The sequence below is a fragment of the Gossypium hirsutum genome, chromosome D07 (assembly GCF_007990345.1).
Source record: "Gossypium hirsutum isolate 1008001.06 chromosome D07, Gossypium_hirsutum_v2.1, whole genome shotgun sequence".
NCBI lineage: Eukaryota > Viridiplantae > Streptophyta > Magnoliopsida > Malvales > Malvaceae > Gossypium > Gossypium hirsutum.
Window position 1 is genome coordinate 8,154,568 of NC_053443.1, and position 20,491 is coordinate 8,175,058.

At 33.4% G+C, this 20,491-nt stretch overlaps 2 long non-coding RNA genes across 3 annotated transcripts; one reads left to right on the forward strand and one right to left on the reverse strand.

Moving 5' to 3' along the window:
• Positions 1-10,254: 10,254 nt before the first annotated feature.
• LOC107953503 (uncharacterized) lies at positions 10,255-12,214 on the forward strand. The gene is made up of 3 exons (XR_005916051.1): positions 10,255-10,474; positions 10,945-11,025; positions 12,079-12,214. It is a non-coding gene; the product is annotated as an uncharacterized lncRNA (long non-coding RNA).
• LOC107953502 (uncharacterized) lies at positions 11,283-13,702 on the reverse strand. 2 transcript variants are annotated; one of them, XR_001699234.2, is made up of 3 exons: positions 13,309-13,702; positions 12,293-13,171; positions 11,283-12,210 (listed from the first exon to the last, which is right to left on the reverse strand). It is a non-coding gene; the product is annotated as an uncharacterized lncRNA (long non-coding RNA). The 2 variants fall into 2 exon arrangements; XR_001699233.2 differs by having other exon boundaries at positions 12,293-13,215.
• Positions 13,703-20,491: the final 6,789 nt, after the last annotated feature.

The following is a 20,491-nucleotide window of genomic DNA, read 5'->3' on the forward strand; positions in this document are numbered from 1 at the left end:
TAGATTTTGTGAGACAAGGTCAGAATAAATTCGAGTTCCCCTGTTTTGATTTTTTAAAATCATTAAAAATTGTAAAAAAATGATTATGAGTTATAATTTATATGGTTAGAATTCTTAATGAGTCTATTTTCATAAGAAACAAACGGAAACATCATCCGAATTTTTTACAATGAGATAATTAATTTTTAGTGAAGAGTGGTCGGAACTGTCAGACAACGAAACAAGGGAAAATTTAAAGAATAAATTGTACTATTTTGCTGAACCAAAAATTCTGAAAATTTTATGGTAAGAAGATATGTGAGTCTAGTTTCAGGAAAAATTTACGGATCTTAATTTGGAGCTCTTTAACTCTAGATAAAAATAATTTAGTGACTCTGACTCAGACGGACAGCTTGAATTTTATATACAAGAAAATAGTGAAAGTATGAATAATGTTGTTTAAGTGTGTTATACACATTAAGGATGTGGAATGGAGAGGAGGAAGAGAAAAATTGAGAAATATATGAATGATTTGTGTATAATTGGTCATATGCTTGATTATAATTGATAAACGATGAAATAGAAATGATGCTTATATTTGTGCATTATTGGTCATGGTTTAAGCTCATGTGTGAAAATAAAGTTTCATAGTATGTGTGTATGGTATATTCGGTATATGATTGGCATGAAATAATGTCATGAATGGTTTATGAATTAACACATGTTGGTAAGCCTGATACATGAATAAGTGTTGTGCTCATCCATGCTTATAATGCTTATGCTATATATGTATTTGGCTGACATATTTGGTGTATATGCTTAGGCTTTGGCCAATTAGTGGCTAGATTATGCTATGTTAAATTTTTAAGTTATGCATTGAAATGGTTTATCATGTGGTTAGCCCCAAAAAGAGTTATGTTTAAATACACTAGCTTGCGACTATGGTTTGAATGATATGTTTATATCTTATGTGATGTGCATAGAAAACGAGTGTGGAAAGATGATGAAATAATAAGTTCATATGGCTGAAATTTAATGATTAAGTGTTAATTTCATGAAATATATAATGTATGATGAAATGTATTTAGTGTTGAAATGAGAGTAAAATAAAAATGCAAAAATCGAATAAATGATCAAATTAAGCGGAACGCCGGATTTGAGTACTTCTGATCAAGAGATAAAGTGATAAGTGGTAGCTTTAGCTACACTTATCTGATCAAGTGAAAAAGTGATAAGTGCTATAATTATCTGATCAAGTGAAAAAGTGATAAGTGCTATACTTATCCGATCATGTGAAAAAGTGATAAGTCCTATACTTATCTGATCAAGTGAAAAAGTGATAAGTGCTATACTTATCTGATCAAGTGAAAAAGTGATAAGTGGTAGCCTTAGCTACACTTATCTGATCAAGTGAAAAAGTGATATGTGGTAGCCTAGCTACACTTATCTAATCAAGGACAAGTGATAAGTGATCATACGTAAGACCATAGTTATACTATGGCAAAGTGAAAGTGAAGTAATCAATTTTCCGTAACCGTTCCTTAATTTTGATCAAGGATGGTAAGTGACAAATGGGCCCAAAAGAATTAAAGCAAATGGATAAGTGGTTGTGTATTTATACCAAGATGATGTTGTTATTTAAGTTAAAGTGATATTTTCATTACAAAATTGAGAATTTCATAAATGTGTTAATGAATGGTATAATCGATAAACGTTGAGTTAAATGGTAAATACGTATTAGTGTTAAACTTAGTGACATTGAATTGTACGTGAATTAAATGGAAATTGCTAGTGATATGATTTAAATTGTGAGCATGAGAAATTGTGAATTGAATGAAATGGAAACGAAGCATTGAATTGCATGAGTATGTATCGGGTCTCGTAGGCCCAATTTTATTATGATTATAATGTTTTGAGGATATATTGTGAAGAGTTATAAAAGCATGTTAATAATTTTGAAAGTTTTAATTTAGATGAAATTTTATAACTCGGTTAAATACGTTCGCAAGTGTATGTGTTCTAGTAATGCTTCATACCCTATTCTAGTGTCGGATACGGGTAAGGGGTGTTACAAATAATACGAACATAGTTCTTATCCCTAAAGAGAAGTCGCCAAAGTCTATGAATAAGTTTCATCCCATTAGTCTATGCAACGTGATTTACAAAATTATTTCAAAAGTCCTTGTTAATCGCTTTCGACAAGTACTTGATTTATGTATTGAGGATACACAAAGAGCATTTGTTCCAGGAAGACAAATCACAGACAACATCCTTATAGCATATGAAGTACTGCATTCTTTCAGAAAAAGAAGAGGATTGTCAAATAAAAGTTTCGCTCTAAAATTGGATATGAGCAAAGCATATGACAGGGTTGAATGGAGTTTTTTAGAAAAAATGATGTGCAACATGGGTTTTTGTGAGGACTGGATTTTACTTATAATGAGATGTATTACCAGTGTTGTATACACAGTAGTGATTAATGGGAAGAATGGAGAAGAATTCCGGCCAAAACGAGGGTTAAGACAAGGTGACCCATTAAGTCCGTATTTATTTCTCATTCGTACGGAAGGATTTTCAAGGCTGATTGCACTCGCAAAAAGGGAAGGAAGTCATGTTGGGACAACAGTGGGAAGAGGTAAAGTCCAGTGTCACATTTGTTTTTTGCAGATGATAGTATAATGTTTGGAGAAGCTTCAGCTGAAGGACCAAATCGAATGAAACGTGTGATTAAAGATTATGAAGAGGTTTCTGGGCAACTGGTCAATTTTGATAAGTCACTTATTTATTTCAGCGGTAATGTTGATTTGGGTACACAAGATCAAGTGGGAAGGATTTTGGGAGTAAGAATTTCTAATAATCCGGAGAAATACTTAGGGTTGCCAACTATGGTGGGTCGTCGAAAAAAGCATGCTTTTGTGGCCATTAAAGAGCGTTGTACGAAATTATTGGATAATTGGAATGTGCGACTATTATCAGCTGGAGGAAATGAGGTATTGTTAAAATCTATTTTCCAAGCAATTCCGGTTTATGCAATGCAATGTTTTAAGTTACCAACTTCTTTTTATCAAGAACTCGAGAATTTAATGAGTAAATTCTGGTGGAGGAATTCTAAAACAAATAAAGGGATTCACTGGTGCAAATGGAAAGCTTTATGCATCCCCAAAGCGAAGGGAGGATTGGGTTTTAAAGATTTGTCAAAGTTTAATTTGGCCATGTTAACGAAGCTGTAATAACTCGTTTTTGAGTCTAATCGGAACAGTGGTTTCGGGACCACTTAACCGAGTAAAAATATTTATTATATTATTTTAATAAGTTTTACAGCATGATGGAATTATAATATAAAAATTTGATTAATAAATTTTACCGTTTAAATACTTAATTTAATTAAAAGGATTTAATCGCGTCAAATGCAAAATTTGAATGTTATATGTAAAGGTACCTATTTGTTATGACTTTTATTATATAGAGTCCTTATGTGGTAATTTAATCATTAGAATATTGCATGGTCAAAAATAGACAGCCATTAGGTGTTTTGTAATTTTAACTATTAAGGTTAATATGGTCATTATGTTAATAAGTTTTTTTTTATAATAAAACAAAACATGAAAAATCAATGATCCATTCTTCTATACTGCCGAATTAACAAAGGAAAGAAAGCTTATGAGCAAAGTAGGGTTCGGCACTTTTGGTTGTTGATTAAGGTATGTTCTTTGCTCGGTTTTTGATGATTTTTACGTTTTTGAGATCGTTGTTTTGTATTCTAGCTAGCCCGTACCTTAATTTCTAAAAATTTTGATGATTTTGAAATTTGCCATTGTTGAATACTGGTATATTTTGAAGTATTATGCTAGATTATTGATGGGTGTTGAAACATATACAAGTTTTATAAAGTAAATTTTGACAAAAATGAGCTTTAGGGATTTAATAAAAAATAGAAATATTATGTTAGAAATGTGAAATAAATGAAAATATGGGCTGATTAGAAGATATATATTATTCGGTTAAGAATTCGTATAAAGAAATTTCGTATATTTTGTGTATTTGTGAATTAGGAACTAAAGTGTCAAAATGCGAAAATATGAAGGCTATTTTGTAAAAATGCCAAAATATATTTATATGGATTGAATTGATTGATTTGGTGAATAAATGAATTAAATTTGAATTTATATAGATCAAGATAAACAAATACCGGAACTTGATCGGGGGAAACAAAAGTTAGACGGGTATACGAAAGTATTCGAGCAAATACGAGGTAAGTTCGTGTAGCTAGAATTGAATTATTAAATATTTGTAATTGTCAAAAAAAATGAATGTATGTAAGTTGAATGAATGATCCACTTGAATTTTAAATTACCGATATGCTATTATATTACTGTTTACATGAATGCAAATGAAATGTTACAAATACTATATACATTATATAGATTTGGTATAATAATAGGCATTGAATATTAAATTTTGAGTATTTAAATGTATGTATTTAATTATATTAAATATATAAATACGCATATGAATTGAGGAATTGAGCTATTGATTTTTCATTTCTTAATTGATGAAATTGGATAATACTGAGCCCGTTTGAACTTTAGAAAATCGTCGGATACGAGTGACTTGTCACTAGGGTTACTGTTTGGTCGAGCTCCTGCATTTGTTGCGGACTCACCACAGCTTGTATGAGCTTACCGTTTCAGCTCTACGGAGCTTACCGTTTCAGCTCGATAGAGCTTACCATTTATCAGCTCGGAATGAGCTTACCGATCATGGCTCGAAAGAGCGAAAATGACAATGAATTGACGAATTTCTGATAAATACACTTATAGTGTATCACCCGTGTATCCCTCGATGTTCTAATAGGTTCAACGGGCATAATTACTGTTACTGATCATATGAAAAAAGTTATATAATTATTTGGATGAATTACAGGTTACACGATTAGGATGGAATTGATATAAATGCCTTGGTTGAAATACTGGAATTGAGTTGGTTATATTTGAAATTTTGCAGGGGGTTTAATGTAAAATAAGCCGAAATACTGCCAAAATTTTTATAAAATAAAAAATGAATGAATGAAATCAATTAGTAAAATTTATATGAATTATGATTTACTTTAATATGTTGGTTGTTTATTTTTAAATTATGTGTAAATTGTGTGATATGTCCGGTAATGCCTCATAAATCTGTTCCGGCGATGGTTTGGGGGTTAGGGGGTGTTACATTTAGTGGTATCAGAGCTACAGTTTAGTCGATTCTAGGACTACCGTAGTGTTTACGAGTCTAGCTATACATGCCATATTTAAACTGCGATAGTGTGATATCTCCTGACAGCTTCTGAATTATGTTTGATATAGTAAATTGATCCAAATCGAGCAATGGCCGACGATGTAGAAAGTAATGCGCCAGCTTCCACTCAATGAACTGTGCCTTCTGAATCGATCCCTGCTATGGGCAATCAGGGAGAAGCTAAACAAGCTTTCTTCCAAATGATGTCTGAATGGTTTTTTGAATTTGTTCGAGCAAACCCGGCTGCTCAACAACCTCCACCCTCTCCAGTTCTCCAACCAAACCCTGAAAATATACGAGGTATGGATCTTTTACGATTGAATAGACCTCCTGTTCATAAGATACGAAAATACGGGGCCGAAGAATTCAGAGCCTCAGCTAGTGATGATACTGAGAGGGCCGAATTCTGGCTTGAAAATACGATCAGAGTTTTCGATTAATTAACGTGTACACTAGAAGAATGCTTAAAATGTGCTATTTCATTGTTGAGAGATGCAGCATATCAGTGGTGGAATACTCTAATATCAGTTGTTCCACGAGAAAGAGTTACATGAGATTTTTTCCAAACTGAATTTCGAAAGAAATATATTAGTCAGCGGTTCGTCGACCAGAAAAGAAAAGAATTCCTTGATTTGAAATAGGGCCGTATGACGGTAAATGAATATGAAAGAGAATTCGTACGACTCAGCAAATATGCTCGTGAATGTATTTCTACTGAAGCTATCATGTGTAGAAGGTTCGAGGATGGGCTGAATGAAAATATTCGATTGTTAGTTGGAATTCTTGAATTGAAAGAGTTCGTTGTGCTAGTTGATAGGGCTTGTAAAGCCGAAGAACTTGCCAAAGAGAAACGAAAAGCTGATTTTGAAGCAAGAGATTCTAGAAAGAGATTCGCGAGTAAACCGCATCAGTCTGGATCAAAGAAATCTAAAGACTTCAATTCCCGTTCCACTGCTTCAGCGGGTATATCAATCAGAGAAAGAGATGCAAGATCATTCAATCTGAAGCCTCAAACGACATCCATTGCTAGTTTGGGTAGTGTGAGAAATACATGACCTGATTGTAAACATTGTAACCGAAAGCACTATGGTGAATGCCGATTGAAAAATAGGGCATGTTTCAGATGCGGATCGTTAGATCATTTCTTACGAGATTGTCCGGAAAGATCTACTGCTGATAGAGAACAAACAGTTAAAGTGGGTAATACTATTACCAGGGGTAGACCACTCCGAAATGCAGGGAATCAAAGTGGAAACCGCAGTACTACACGAGATTCAAATGTGAGATCGGAGACCCGAGCACCTACCCGAGCTTATGCTATACGCGCACGCGAGGAAGCCTCGTCACCTAATGTTATTACCGATACTTTTTTTCTTTTTAACACTAATATAATTGCGTTGATAGATCCAGGATCAACTCATTCTTATATTTGTATGGAACTAGTGTTTAGAAAGAGTTTACATGTTGAGTCTACAGAATTTGTAGTTAAAGTATTGAATCCATTGGGTAAGTCAGTGTTAGTTGATAAAATTTGTAAGAAATGTCCATTGATGACTCGGGGATACTGTTTTCTGGCTGACTTGATGCTCCTACCATTTGACGAGTTTGATGTGATACTGGGCATGGATTGGTAGAATTTGCATGATGCAGTTGTAAATTGCAGACGAAAGAGTATAGAACTGAAATGTCAGAATGGTGAAATTCTTCAGATTGAATCTAATGATTTGAAGGAATTACCGGTTGTGATATCTTCTATGCGAGCTCAGAAATGTGTAAAAAGGGGCTATGATGCGTATTTAGCATATGTATTGGATAATAAAATGTCAAAATTGAATATTGAATCGGTACCGGTTGTCAGTGATTTTCTAGATGTATTTCCAGAAGAACTACCGGGTTTACCACCGATCAGAGAAGTTGAATTTGACATCGAATTGCTACCAGGTACAACACCAATATCGATAGCTCCGTACAGAATGGCACTTACAGAATTGAAAGAGTTAAAAGAATAGTTACAAGAGTTAACAGACAGAGGATTTGCAAGACCGAGCTTCTCACCGTGGGGTGCTCCGGTGTTATTTGTTAAAAAGAAAGATGGATCAATGAGAATGTGTATTGATTACAAGCAACTGAATAAAGTAACTATAAAGAATAAGTATCTTTTACCGCGAATCGACGACTTATTTGATCAGTTGAAAGGGGCTGCTGTATTTTCAAAGATTGATTTGAGATCAGGCTACTATCAGTTGCGAGTTAAAGATTCAGATATACCGAAGACTGCCTTCAGAACATGATACGATCACTATGAATTTTTAGTTATGCCTTTTGGTTTGACTAACGCTCCTGCGGTATTTATGGATTTAATGAATCGAATATTCAGACCGTATTTAGACAGATTTGTTGTTGTGTTTATTGACGACATTCTGATCTATTCTCATGATGAGACGGAGCATACTGAATATTTGAGAATTGTGTTACAGACTTTGAGAGATAAGAAGTTATATGTTAAATTCAGCAAATGTGAATTTTGGCTTCAGGAAGTCAGATTTCTGGGTCATATTGTTTCAGCGGAAGGCATCAGAGTTGATCCAAGCAAAATATCCGCAAGTATAGACTGGAAACCACCGAAAAATGTATTTGAGATCAGAAGTTTCCTGGGATTAGCGGGATACTACCGGAGATTTGTAAAAGGATTCTCGATGATTGCTGTACCGTTAACTCGATTACTTCAAAAAGATGTAAAATTCGAGTGGACTGATAAGTGTCAACAGAGTTTTGAACAGTTGAAAGCACTGTTAACTGAGGCACCAGTTTTAGTTCAACCTGAATCGGGTAAAGAGTTTGTGATTTACAGTGATGCATCGTTAAACGGACTGGGTTGTGTATTGATGCAAGATGGAAAAGTTATAGCTTATGCTTTTCGACAGTTAAAACCACACGAGAAGAATTACCCGACACATGATCTTGAATTAGCTGCAATAGTATTCGCATTAAAGATTTGGCGACAATATCTGTACGGTGAGAAATGCCGAATATTTACAAATTATAAAAGCCTGAAGTATTTGATGTCACAAAGAGATTTAAATCTGCGACAACGGAGGTGGCTCGAATTACTGAAAGATTACGAGTTTGTAATTGATTATCATCCGGGAAAAGCTAATGTTGTAGCTGACGCTTTGAGCCGTAAGTCTCTATTTGCTTTGCGAGTAATGAACACTCGGATGATGTTATGTGATGACGGAGCCATTCTAGCTGAATTAGAAGCTAGACCGATATTTCTACATCAAATCTGCGAGGCTCAGAAAAATGATAGAGAGTTACAAGCCAGACGAATCCAATGTGAGTCTAATTCTGATTCTGAATTTAGTATTGGAACTGATGATTGTTTAATGTTCCGGAATAGAATTTGCATACCTAAAGATACTGAATTAATTCAGAGAGTTTTGAGCGAAGCACATAGTAGTCGCTTTTCTGTTCATCCAGGTAGCACTAAAATGTATAATGACTTGAAACAGTTGTACTGGTGGTTGGGAATGAAACGAGATATATCAGAGTTTGTATCGAAATGCTTGATCTGTCAACAAGTAAAAGCAGAACATCAAGTACCATCAGGTTTATTACAGCCGGTGATGATTCCGGAATGGAAATGGGACAGAGTTACTATGGATTTTGTATCGGCATTGCCTTTGACTCCGAAAAAGAAAGATGCAATCTGGGTTATCGTTGATCGATTAACAAAATCGGCTCATTTTATACCGGTATGTACAAATTACTCCCTGGATAGATTAGCTGAATTGTATTTATCTGAGATTGTACGATTACACGGTGTACCGTTGTCAATTATCTCTGATAGAGATCCAAGATTCACATCGAGATTCTGGAAGAAATTACAAGAAGCTGTAGGAACAAAATTGAATTTCAGTACAGCCTTTCATCCTCAGACTGACGGTCAGTCCGAAAGAGTTATACAGATACTCGAGGATATGTTGCGTTGTTGCATACTTGAATTTGAAGGTAGTTGGGAAAAACACTTGCCTCTGATTGAATTTGCATATAACAATAGCTTCCAGACAAGTTTGAAAATGGCTCCGTATGAAGCTTTATATGGTCGTAAATGTCGGACACCATTATACTGGACAGAATTAAGTGAGAAAAAGATTTATGGGGTTGAATTGATTAGAGAAACTGAAGAAAAAGTGAAAGTGATTCGAGATAATTTAAAAGCAGCATCAGATAGACAGAAATCATATGCGGATTTGAAACGTAAAGAAATAGAGTTTCAGGTTGGAGATCGAGTATTCTTGAAAGTGTCACCGTGGAAGAAAATTTTTCGTTTTGGCCGTAAAGGAAAGTTAAGTCCGCGATTTATCGGGCCGTATGAAATTGTTGAAAGAATAGGACCTGTAGCATATCGACTATCATTACCGTCTGAACTTGAAAAGATACACAATGTTTTTCATGTTTCGATGTTACATCGATACCGATCCGACCCCTCACATGTGATCTCTCCCGTTGATGTGGAAATACAGTCAGATTTATCGTATAACGAAGAACCGATCAGAATTCTGGCCCGAGAAAATAAAGAATTAAGAAGTAAACGTATAGCACTTGTGAAGGTTCTTTGGCATAAACACGGGATAAAGGAAGCTACGTGGGAACCCGAGGAAGCTATGCAAAAACAGTACCCTAATTTGTTTATCGGTAAGATTTTCGGGGACGAAAATCCCTAAAGGAGGGGAGAGTTGTAATAACTCGTTTTTGAGTCTAATCGGAACAGTGGTTTCGGGACCACTTAACCGAGTAAAAATATTTATTATATTATTTTAATAAGTTTTACAGCATGATGGAATTATAGTATAAAATTTTCATTAAGAAATTTTACCGTTTAAATACTTAATTTAATTAAAAGGATTTAATCGCGTCAAATGCAAAATTTGAATGTTATATGTAAAGGTACCTATTTGTTATGACTTTTATTATATAGAGTCCTTATGTGGTAATTTAATCATTAGAATATTGCATGGTCAAAAATAGACGGCCATTAGGTGTTTTGTAATTTTTAACTATTAAGGTTAATATGGTCATTATGTTAATAAGTTTTTTTATAATAAAACAAAACATGAAAAATCAATGATCCATTCTTCTATACTGCCGAATTAACAAAGGAAAGAAAGCTTATGAGCAAAGTAGGGTTCGGCACTTTTGATTGTTGATTAAGGTATGTTCTTTGCTCGGTTTTTGATGATTTTTACGTTTTTGAGATCGTTGTTTTGTATTCTAGCTAGCCCGTACCTTAATTTCTGAAAATTTTGATGATTTTGAAATGTGCCATTGTTGAATATGGGTATATTTTGAAGTATTATGCTAGATTATTGATGGGTGTTGAAACATATACAGGTTTTATAAAGTAAATTTTGACAAAAATGAGCTTTAGGGATTTAATAAAAAATAGAAATATTATGTTAGAAATGTGAAATAAATGAAAATATGGGCTAATTAGAAGATATATATTATTCGGTTAAGAATTCGTATAAATAAATTTCGTATATTTTGTGTATTTGTGAATTAGGAACTAAAGTGTCAAAATGCGAAAATATGACGGCTATTTTGTAAAAATGCCAAAATATATTTATATGGATTGAATTGATTGATTTGGTGAATAAATGAGTTAAATTTGAATTTATATAGATCAAGATAAACAAATACCGGAACTTGATCGGGGGAAACAAAAGTTAGACGGGTAGACAAAAGTATTCGAGCAAATACGAGGTAAGTTCATGTAGCTAGAATTGAATTATTAAATATTTGTAATTGTCAAAAAAAAATGTATGTAAGTTGAATGAATGATCCACTTGAATTTTAAATTACCGATATGCTATTATATTACTGTTTACATGAATGCAAATGAAATGTTACAAATACTATATACATTATATAGATTTGGTATAATAATAGGCACTGAATATTAAATTTTGAGTATTTAAATGTATGTATTTAATTATATTAAATATATAAATACACATGAATTGAGGAATTGAGCTATTGATTTTTCATTTCTTAATTGATGAAATTGGATAATACTGAGACCGTTTGAACTTTAGAAAATCGTCGGATACGAGTGACTTGTCACTAGGGTTACCGTTTGGTCGAGCTCCTGCATTTGTTGCGGACTCACCACAGCTTGTATGAGCTTACCGTTTCAGCTCTATGGAGCTTACCGTGTCAACTCGATAGAGCTTACCATTTATCAGCTCGGAATGAGCTTACCGATCATGGCTCGAAAAAGCAAAAATGACAATGAATTGACGAATTTCTGATAAATACACTTATAGTGTATCACCCGTGTATCCCTCGATGTGCTAATAGGTTCAACGGGCATAATTACTATTACTGATCATATGAAAAAGTTATATAATTATTTGGATGAATTACAGGTTACACGATTAGGATGGAATTGATATAAATGCCTTGGTTGAAATACTGGAATTGAGTTGGTTATATTTGAAATTTGCAGGGGGTTTAATGTAAAAATAAGCCGAAATGCTGTCGAAATTTTTATAAAATAAAAAAAATGAATGAATGAAATCAATTAGTAGAATTTATATGAATTATGATTTACTTTAATATGTTGGTTGTTTATTTTTAAATTATGTGTAAATTGTGTGATATGTCCGGTAATGCCTCATAAACCTGTTCCGGCGACGGTTTGGGAGTTAAGGGGGTTACAGAAGCAGGGTTGGAAACTTATCATGCAACCTGATTGTTTGTTTGCACGTGTAATGAAAGCCAAGTATTTTCTGAATGGAGATTTTATGAGTGCAGGGTTAGGCGCTTACCCTTCGTATACCTGGCGAAGCATTCTGGGAGCTAGATATCTTCTCGAGGAAGGAATGGGATGGTGAATTGGTAACGGAGATTCAGTTAACATCTGGAATGATAGGTGGCTTCCTGGACCTGGCAGTGGTAGAGTAGAATGTCAAAATATTGATATCCGATATTCTAAAGTATTTGATTTAATTAACAAGGAAGATTATACCTGGAAACAAGGAATTATTCGCACGCTGTTCGGCGAAGAGCAATTGCAGCATATAACTTCAATTTCGTTGGTGAGCAGCAGGATTCAGGATGTTCCAGTATGGCGTGGTGACAATACTGGGATATATACAACAAAAAGTGGCTATAGATGGCTTATTACAGAGGGGGTACAAGTATAAATAATGAAATTCCTACTACTTTCTTTACAAGGCTTTGAGAGCTCAAAATTCCAAGCAAAATACGAATTTTTCTATGGAGAATTGCTAATGACTTTCTACCTACTCTACATAATCTAAAAGCCCGTAATTTGATTGTCAACACTTTGTGTCCGTTGTGCCAAACTGAAGAGGAAACGGTGGATCATCTATTTAGAGGTTACATATTCACGCAGCACGTCTTGCGGGGTTTGGGAATGGCAATCCCAACATGCAACAGAGAGAACAGTTGGAAGATTTGGTTAGCAACAGAATTTGAAAATCAGAGCGTAGATGCATGTAAAATTAGAGCTATTACATTTTGGGCAATTTGGCATAATCGCAATAAGATTTATCATAAGAGAGCCAGTTAATGAAGTTGTGGGATTTATTAAGGCCTACTATGCAAAAACAAATGTTGCGAGAGAGAGATTAAAGAACTCGTGTGCTATTGGACATTTTGTTTGGGAACCACCAGTTAATGACACCATAAAAATTATCCTTGACCCTTCCTTTAATCAATTAACAAAATTTTCTATCTCAGGGATCATAGCGCGAAACAAAGAAGGCCTAATAATGGCAGCGTGTACCTACCCATGGGAAAATATTGCAGATCCAGTGATGGCTGAGGCTAGGGCGTGTCTGCAAGCCATTATTTTGGCTGAAGATATGGGGTTCTAGGAAGTCTGCATTGAAGGGGATGCGTTAACAATAATACGTAAACTGAACTCTGCGGATGAAGATAGATCGTGTATTAGCAGCTTGATTAAAGAAATTAAGGGAAAAAGTTACAGATTTAAAAGAATGTGTTTCAAGTATATACCAAGGGAGGCCAACAAAGAGGCTCATACGATGGCGAAAGAAGGGGGTGCTACGAGCATCCTCGATTCTGGATAGAGGAAGCGCCGCATGCAGTGGAGATTTTGATAAATCATGAGAGGAGAAACAACATTCATGGTGGTTAGAGAGAAAGACAGAGTCTGGGTCTGTGATGTTTATGAGCCCGATGAACTCGCATTTCAGAAAGAGACTGTGATCTTAGGAAGGTACGATATTGGGAGAAAATATGTCTCTAGTACGGCTGATACAAAGGTTTCATGCTCAACAGAAGTAGAAGAAGGAAGGAGAAGGGTTTCTTAGGTCTTATTTTTCTTTTTTGGCGTTTCAGGTTTCCTAGATACAACTTTTATTTCCAGTTTTGTTTTTCAAGGCACTGTTTTGGTGGCCATTCATTTTTTGACATTTTATTTTTCTGTTTTTAAGTCTGTAACACGTGTTTCCTTCTCCTTTTATTTAATAGAATCAGCGGATCTTTTTTTTTCAAAAAAATTATATATGTATTATATTATATTATATTATTATAATAATATAACTAAAAGAATAAACAAATTAAATGAAATAAAAATAAACAAAGAAACAAAACAGAGAACGAAATAGGGAGAAAAGAAAGCAAAGAAAGAAAAGAAAGGAAAAACTAGAGTTTGAAGGTTTAAAGCTTTAATAGGTAAGTCAATTAAGTTCTTTTCTTTTAATTGAATAAATTTCAAGTTTGAATTGATTAAAGGATTAAATTGTAAACTAGGCTATAAGTTTTGTGTTGTGGGGATTAAATTGAAAGAAGTTTTAAATTAGGGTTTTATTATGAACATTAGATAGTTAAGTAGAATATGGAAGGAAATTGAATAGAAATAAAGTATGAATTGAGTTAGAAAAGTAAATGAGTTAATTAGGATTAAATTGGAATTAAGGTATAAATTGAAAAGAAAATCAATTAATTATTGTAAATTAGTGCTGTACTTAATAATGTAAATTATTATTATTTTCGTTGCTAACAAATAACCCGAGGTATCGGCATCGAAAGGAAAAGAGAAAGCTATTGAGGACTAAAACGGAAGATTTACGGTTTGTATTACCATAATTCAAATTACTTTTTATTAAATGATTTATATAAGTTTTTATATTTATTAAATGAGTATAAGGTAAGTATTAATATTTGAGTTGAATGGGAATTGGATTGGATGGTGAATGTGTATGTATAATTGAATTGTATTTTGATTTGAATGAGAAATTGAAATTGAATAGTGATATTAAATTTGGTATGAAAGTGAAAATTTAATTGAGATTTGGAATACCCTATTAACTAGCCGGGCTAAGTCGGATATAGTTGGCATGCCATAGGATTTGGAAGAGTACGGGATTTATCAGCTTTGCCGATTAGGCATTTTATGTGTCGTATTTCAGGCACTTCGTGCGTCATTTTAGGCACTTATGTGTCATATACTGATCAGGTACTATGCACCGTTTTAAGCACAATGTGCCATACTGGTGTGTTTGGGTTAGAATCCGTGTATCCGTCAAAGTCCGGGTTTGTTAATAGGGTGAATAACCGAAATGGAAAAAAAATTAAATGAATTTGATTGATTGTACTATTGAAAATGTGAGAAAGTTGAATTGTGTATTGAAATTGAGATTGGAAATGAAAGGCATGAACTTAACGTTCATGTAGTGATTGAAATTAAGACATATGATATGTGAATGAAATTGAAGAATAGCTAAAAATATATATATTGTTGTTGTTAATTAATGAAAGTTTAAGAATGAATTGATATTTGAAAATTTTGATAGTTATATGTTTGATAATTATATTCCATTATTATTATTATTATTTGAATTATAGTAATACTACTGAGTATGAAATACTCAAGGTACGGTTGTTTCCGTGCGCAGATCAGGTACTGTGATTTTGAAGAGTTGTAATTGAGGTTGTGAGCATCCATCTCATCACATCTCCAAGTGTCAAGAGGGTATGTTTCAAAATTCTGGATAAAAAGGCATGTACTTAGAAAGATCAAGTGTGTTCCAAGTAGTAGGGACAAAAATATAATTTATATATATATTTTTAATGTTTAAATATATTAGTGATTAGCCAAAATCACTTTGGCACCAAATGTAATATTCCTATATCAGGTTCCTTGGATCGAACCAGGTATAGGGGTGTTACACATTCAATTAGAGCCTTCATACGATTCCCCATATATAGAAAATCTTCATTTAGGTTTGTAGTTTGGATCGAAATGAATCCCTGCATCTTGTTGCATACATGAGTAGGAGCACAACCACCAAATATTATTAGAAAGTTCAATTAAGTTTTATTCGAAACATACAAAACCATAAAATATTCTTTTCTTTTCGAACCAAGATTTGCATTTTTGGTGATCTTTCTAATAGCACCACTTTTTTTTATAGAAGTGACACTAATCTTTCATTCATTCTTTTTTCTCGCCATTTAAGAACTATAGAATGTGTTTTTCTTCTTCTTAAACTTGTTGGTTTTCACCTTAAGTCATTTGCCAACTTATTAACCTACAAGGTTGATGGAATGACTTCCTTAACTCTTTAATCTCGCTTCCTCTTAATTGAGCTTACTAACCAATTCATTAACATCCCACTTTTCTTTAATAATGTTATAGTTAATTTGAAATGACCCATAATTCGAAAGTAGTGAGTTCAAAATGAACTATACCAAGAAAAAAGTCATCCACCATCATCCTTAAGGTATTTAACCTTGCTGTAATATTAGTCATCTCAGTGATATGTTCTTGCATTCCGCTTAATGCATCAAACTTCATGGTTGTGTGTTGTGTCATTAAAGTCTCAACGAATGACTTGTTTGTAGAATGAAAATGTTCTTCTACAAACTTAAGATATTCTTTTGTACTTTTAGTTTGTGAAATATTGGTTTTAATGTTTTTAGCAATTTCCATTTGCAAATAAAAAAAGGAAGAAAGAAAGGCTCAACTTATTTGACCTTTTTCATTGCTTATGGTACAATTTCTCTTTCTCGTTATTTAAGTCAGTAATAATAGTCAATTTATCTTCTAATAATACCAAGTTGAAGATCTAAAACACTTAAATAGAGCTTGACTTGTTCACTCCATTTAGAGAAGTTTAACACATTAAATAAAACAACATATGAAGCTTACAAATGAGGAGAAATAGTTGGAAAAATAATACATAAATGCTCAAAATAATAAATTTACTTTATGAATTTAGATAAGCAAACAATTCAAAAATATCCTAGTTCTCCTTTTGGTATATTCTACAATATATTATCATATATATAAATGTTACTTAACTTTAAAAGTGCGTTTGAAAAGCCATCTGTTAATTGAATTTGGATGTAATTGCTTGTAACTCACACTTGTAGCATGTTTGGGTAACCACTGGAATGAGTAGGTCTCACTGAATTTGGTGTAATTGGAGCAACGCAATTACACTTTTCAACTCTAAAGGAGAGGGTGAGAATTTGAATAATTACACGGGTAATTGCAAATAATAACACTCAAATCCAATTACTCTATGACTTTCCAAACATGTTTATATATGATTTAAGTTTAAACATTTATTTTTATATAATAATATTTTAATTTTAGGATTTATATTTTTAAAATATTTTAAATGCTTATAATTATTCCAAACACGCATATATGTTTATGTTTATAATATAAAAAAACTATAACTTAAACTTGTATAAAGTAATTTTTTAAAATTAAATTTGGGTTTAATTACCTGCATAATTACTCCAATTCTCACCCTCCTCATAAAATCGAAAACTGTAATTGCGGTGCTCTAATTACACCCATTTTAGTGGGACCCACAATTACAATGGCTGCCGAAACATGTCATCTTCATGTAATTACAAGCAATTACCCCCAAATTCAATTATTAATTAACTTTCCAAAGATTTTTATAAAATAAACTATTTTATATAAAAATAAATGAATCTCTCCCCATCACTAAAACTAAAAAAATCCCTAATTCTTTTAATTTCTTCCAACACTATCATTTTTTCCTCAAATTTCTTTTATTAGAATTTTTAAAAGATAGGTGTTAATCTTTCAATACTTTCATGTTGATCTCCCAATTTGGTAACAACTCTTCTTTTCTTTTCATGCTTTATTGATTAATCTCTAGAAAATTAGGATTGTGTTTTTTCTTATGATAGAGTAGGATTTTTTTATGCAAGATTTAGATTTTTTAATTTATTGAATGATTTTACGATTATTGAATTTGTATGAGATTCCTAACATCATGATTGGGTAATAATTTTAAAGGTTGATTAATACAAATCATTGGAGAAATTAAGATTGATTAATACAAACCCTTGAAGAAATTAAGATTGATTAGAAATTTAGTGTTTTTATTTAGAAATTATTGTTGGTAGTGTGACTATTGTGAATCTTATGTTTGGAAAATTGATATATTGCGTTCTCATGACAACAAAAAGCACTTAAGTGGTGTTTATTTTTGTGAAAGAAAATTATAAGTGATATATTGGCTTCATAAAAACCTTTATGTTTAGACATATTTGTTTTAAATGTTTAACAGTAATGGAAAAATATTCTAAAAGAAATTCTACTTAGTTTATATGACTTTCATAAAGGTTTTAATTTTTAAAATAGTTGACCGCACAATCCAAAATTATTTGCTTTGCCCTTGGGTTACATAATAAGGTGCCTTATAATGTTTCTATATGAGTTATAAGTTGGCATGGATAATTGGATGGCTTATTCTAATGAAATGATATGTTTGAGATGAGAAGTTCCTAGTTGGCTAGAATGTGGTAACGTGGTAATAAGAATAATTGAAATGGGTATATCATGTGAGGTTATATCCAATTATAAGATGTTTCATGTAGCATTTCTTATCATTAGGTACTTTAGAAGTATTTAAGAATATTGGAGAGGGAATATCTAATGTTGAAAGTTATAAACGTGTTTTGATCTTGCTTAGAGAATGCTCTACAATTAGGTATTGATACCCATAATAGAGGTATTAATACAAGTACAAGTTAATAACCAATTGAACGTTTGAGAGTGGTCCTGAATTGATACCTTAAGAAGTGGTATTAGTATCACTACTAAAATATCTACCCATGGAAAAAGGGTATCAATACCTACCTAACTACCCTTTTATTGAAATAGACTTTAAGGTTCAAGTTTGGACATTACAAGGCTATGACATATTTATAAGGGCTAATCTTTCCCTACACATACCTATACTCTTGAACCTAAATACGATAACATAAACTTGAGTCTGTTCTTTTAAGGTTTTCATTAGTTTACACTTAGGTAAATCATAAATTGAATAAACTCATAGGTGACTAATCACACTAGCCTAAAACTGATTAGTGACGACTCTACATAGGATATTTTGTGCCTTGTTTGTCAGAGATCTTCAGCACCATCTTTCCACTCATCCTCCACGACCCTTGTTCCCTTCGTCAACCGCCTTTTTTTTCTAGCAAGTGAATTATTCGAAATAATAATAAGGCAATAGGTTTTTCCTTTGACTCCTCCCTTGAAAGAAGTTTTCTGAGTCGGTAATGACTCGTGTTCTCTTGGGTCTACAATGACTCGCTTATCTCGAGCTTGTGGTGACTCGATTGACTCTTTTTTGTTTATATTTGATCATAATAATTCAATATACTTCAAAACCTTAAATTGAGCTCTAGGAAGAACAAGATCATCGATGGCTGTTATAACACACCAATTCGTCTTCTTTGTCCTAGTGGTTAGCACCTGACGATGTGGCTTTGATACCAATGATATGTCTAGCATCCATGGTGTAAGGCCCAAATTTTGCTCGGGGCCCAAATTAAACGAAAAAAAGAGTCCACAGTCTATTACAAAGAAATAAAACCCAAATACCCTAACCCAACAGGCCCAAACGGCCCAAGTACAAATAAAATAACACTAAGCCCGATTAACAGTAGCCCAGAGTCCAACAAATTTCAGCAAATAAAAACCCTAGGTGCGCTGTACCTAGCTCTTCTGACCCCTAGCCGCCAGCCTGCCTGCACCGTCTCTGCCACCATTACAGCACGCCTCTGACACTTGTAAAAAGGAGAATAACATGTAACAACAAAGGCAAGAAAAAAACAACATGGAAACAGACAAAAAAAGAAGAAGCAAATAGTTTTCGATTTGGCTATTAAAGCCCAAATCTCACTTTTGTTTTTTTTACAAACACTAGAGAAATAAAAAGAAAAAGCAATATTTCGGAGGTGATTTTCCGCCTTTATTTTAGTTTTTTTAATATATGTTTGATTTGATTTTCACCTTTTTTATGTTTATTTTTAAATCAAATAACAAATAAAAAAACGAAAATAGGATACTCGGAATCGCCCCGCAAATCCCGTTGCCGGAGACCCTTATTGGTCACCAAAATTGGACAGAGAGACGCGTAGGGGGTCTTCTTCTTTCGGCCTTTGGGCCTAGAAGGCTCGGCCTTCAAACGATCTTTAAGTCAGGTTTAAAAAAATGATCTTTGCGTCGTTCCGACCACCACCTATGGCGGAGTCACGGCAGCGCAAACGGCGATCTATGGCCGTTCCCAGGACCGGAGAAGGGAAGGGTTTGAGAGAAAAGAAAAGGTTTTGAAGTCTTTTTTTTTAAAAAAATGATGGTTGAAATGAGATTTTGAAATTTTTTTTGGCTTAAATAGCCTAACAAAACGATGCCATTCTGCAAGTGGGATTCAAGTGCCAAAACGACGTCGTTTTGACCCTGACCCGCAACCCGACCCAGCAGCCCACAGGATCGGCGTGTTTTTGCGTTGAATGGGCTATTTGTGTGTGGGGTCCCTCCCTTTTGCGTCGTGGTGCAATCTGACCCTTTTGTTTATTTCATTTTGGCCCCATAAAATTTATACTGGTTTCATTTTAATCCGCGCTGAAACGTTGCGCTTTAGGACTAGGGAATATTGCCCAATCAGTCCTTCATTCCTTGCGCGCGCTCTATTTCAGTCCCTTGCAGCCCTATTTTATGTATTTGCAGTTTAAACCCCAAATTTTAATTCCATTTCAACCTTATCCTCAGTCCATTTAATTAATTTATTTATAAAAAATGCTCTTTTATCATTATTTATTTTAATTTTTTTCACATTTATTATTTAGTTGAAACTGTTTTACATTAAATTTATTTACATTTCTTTTACATATTATT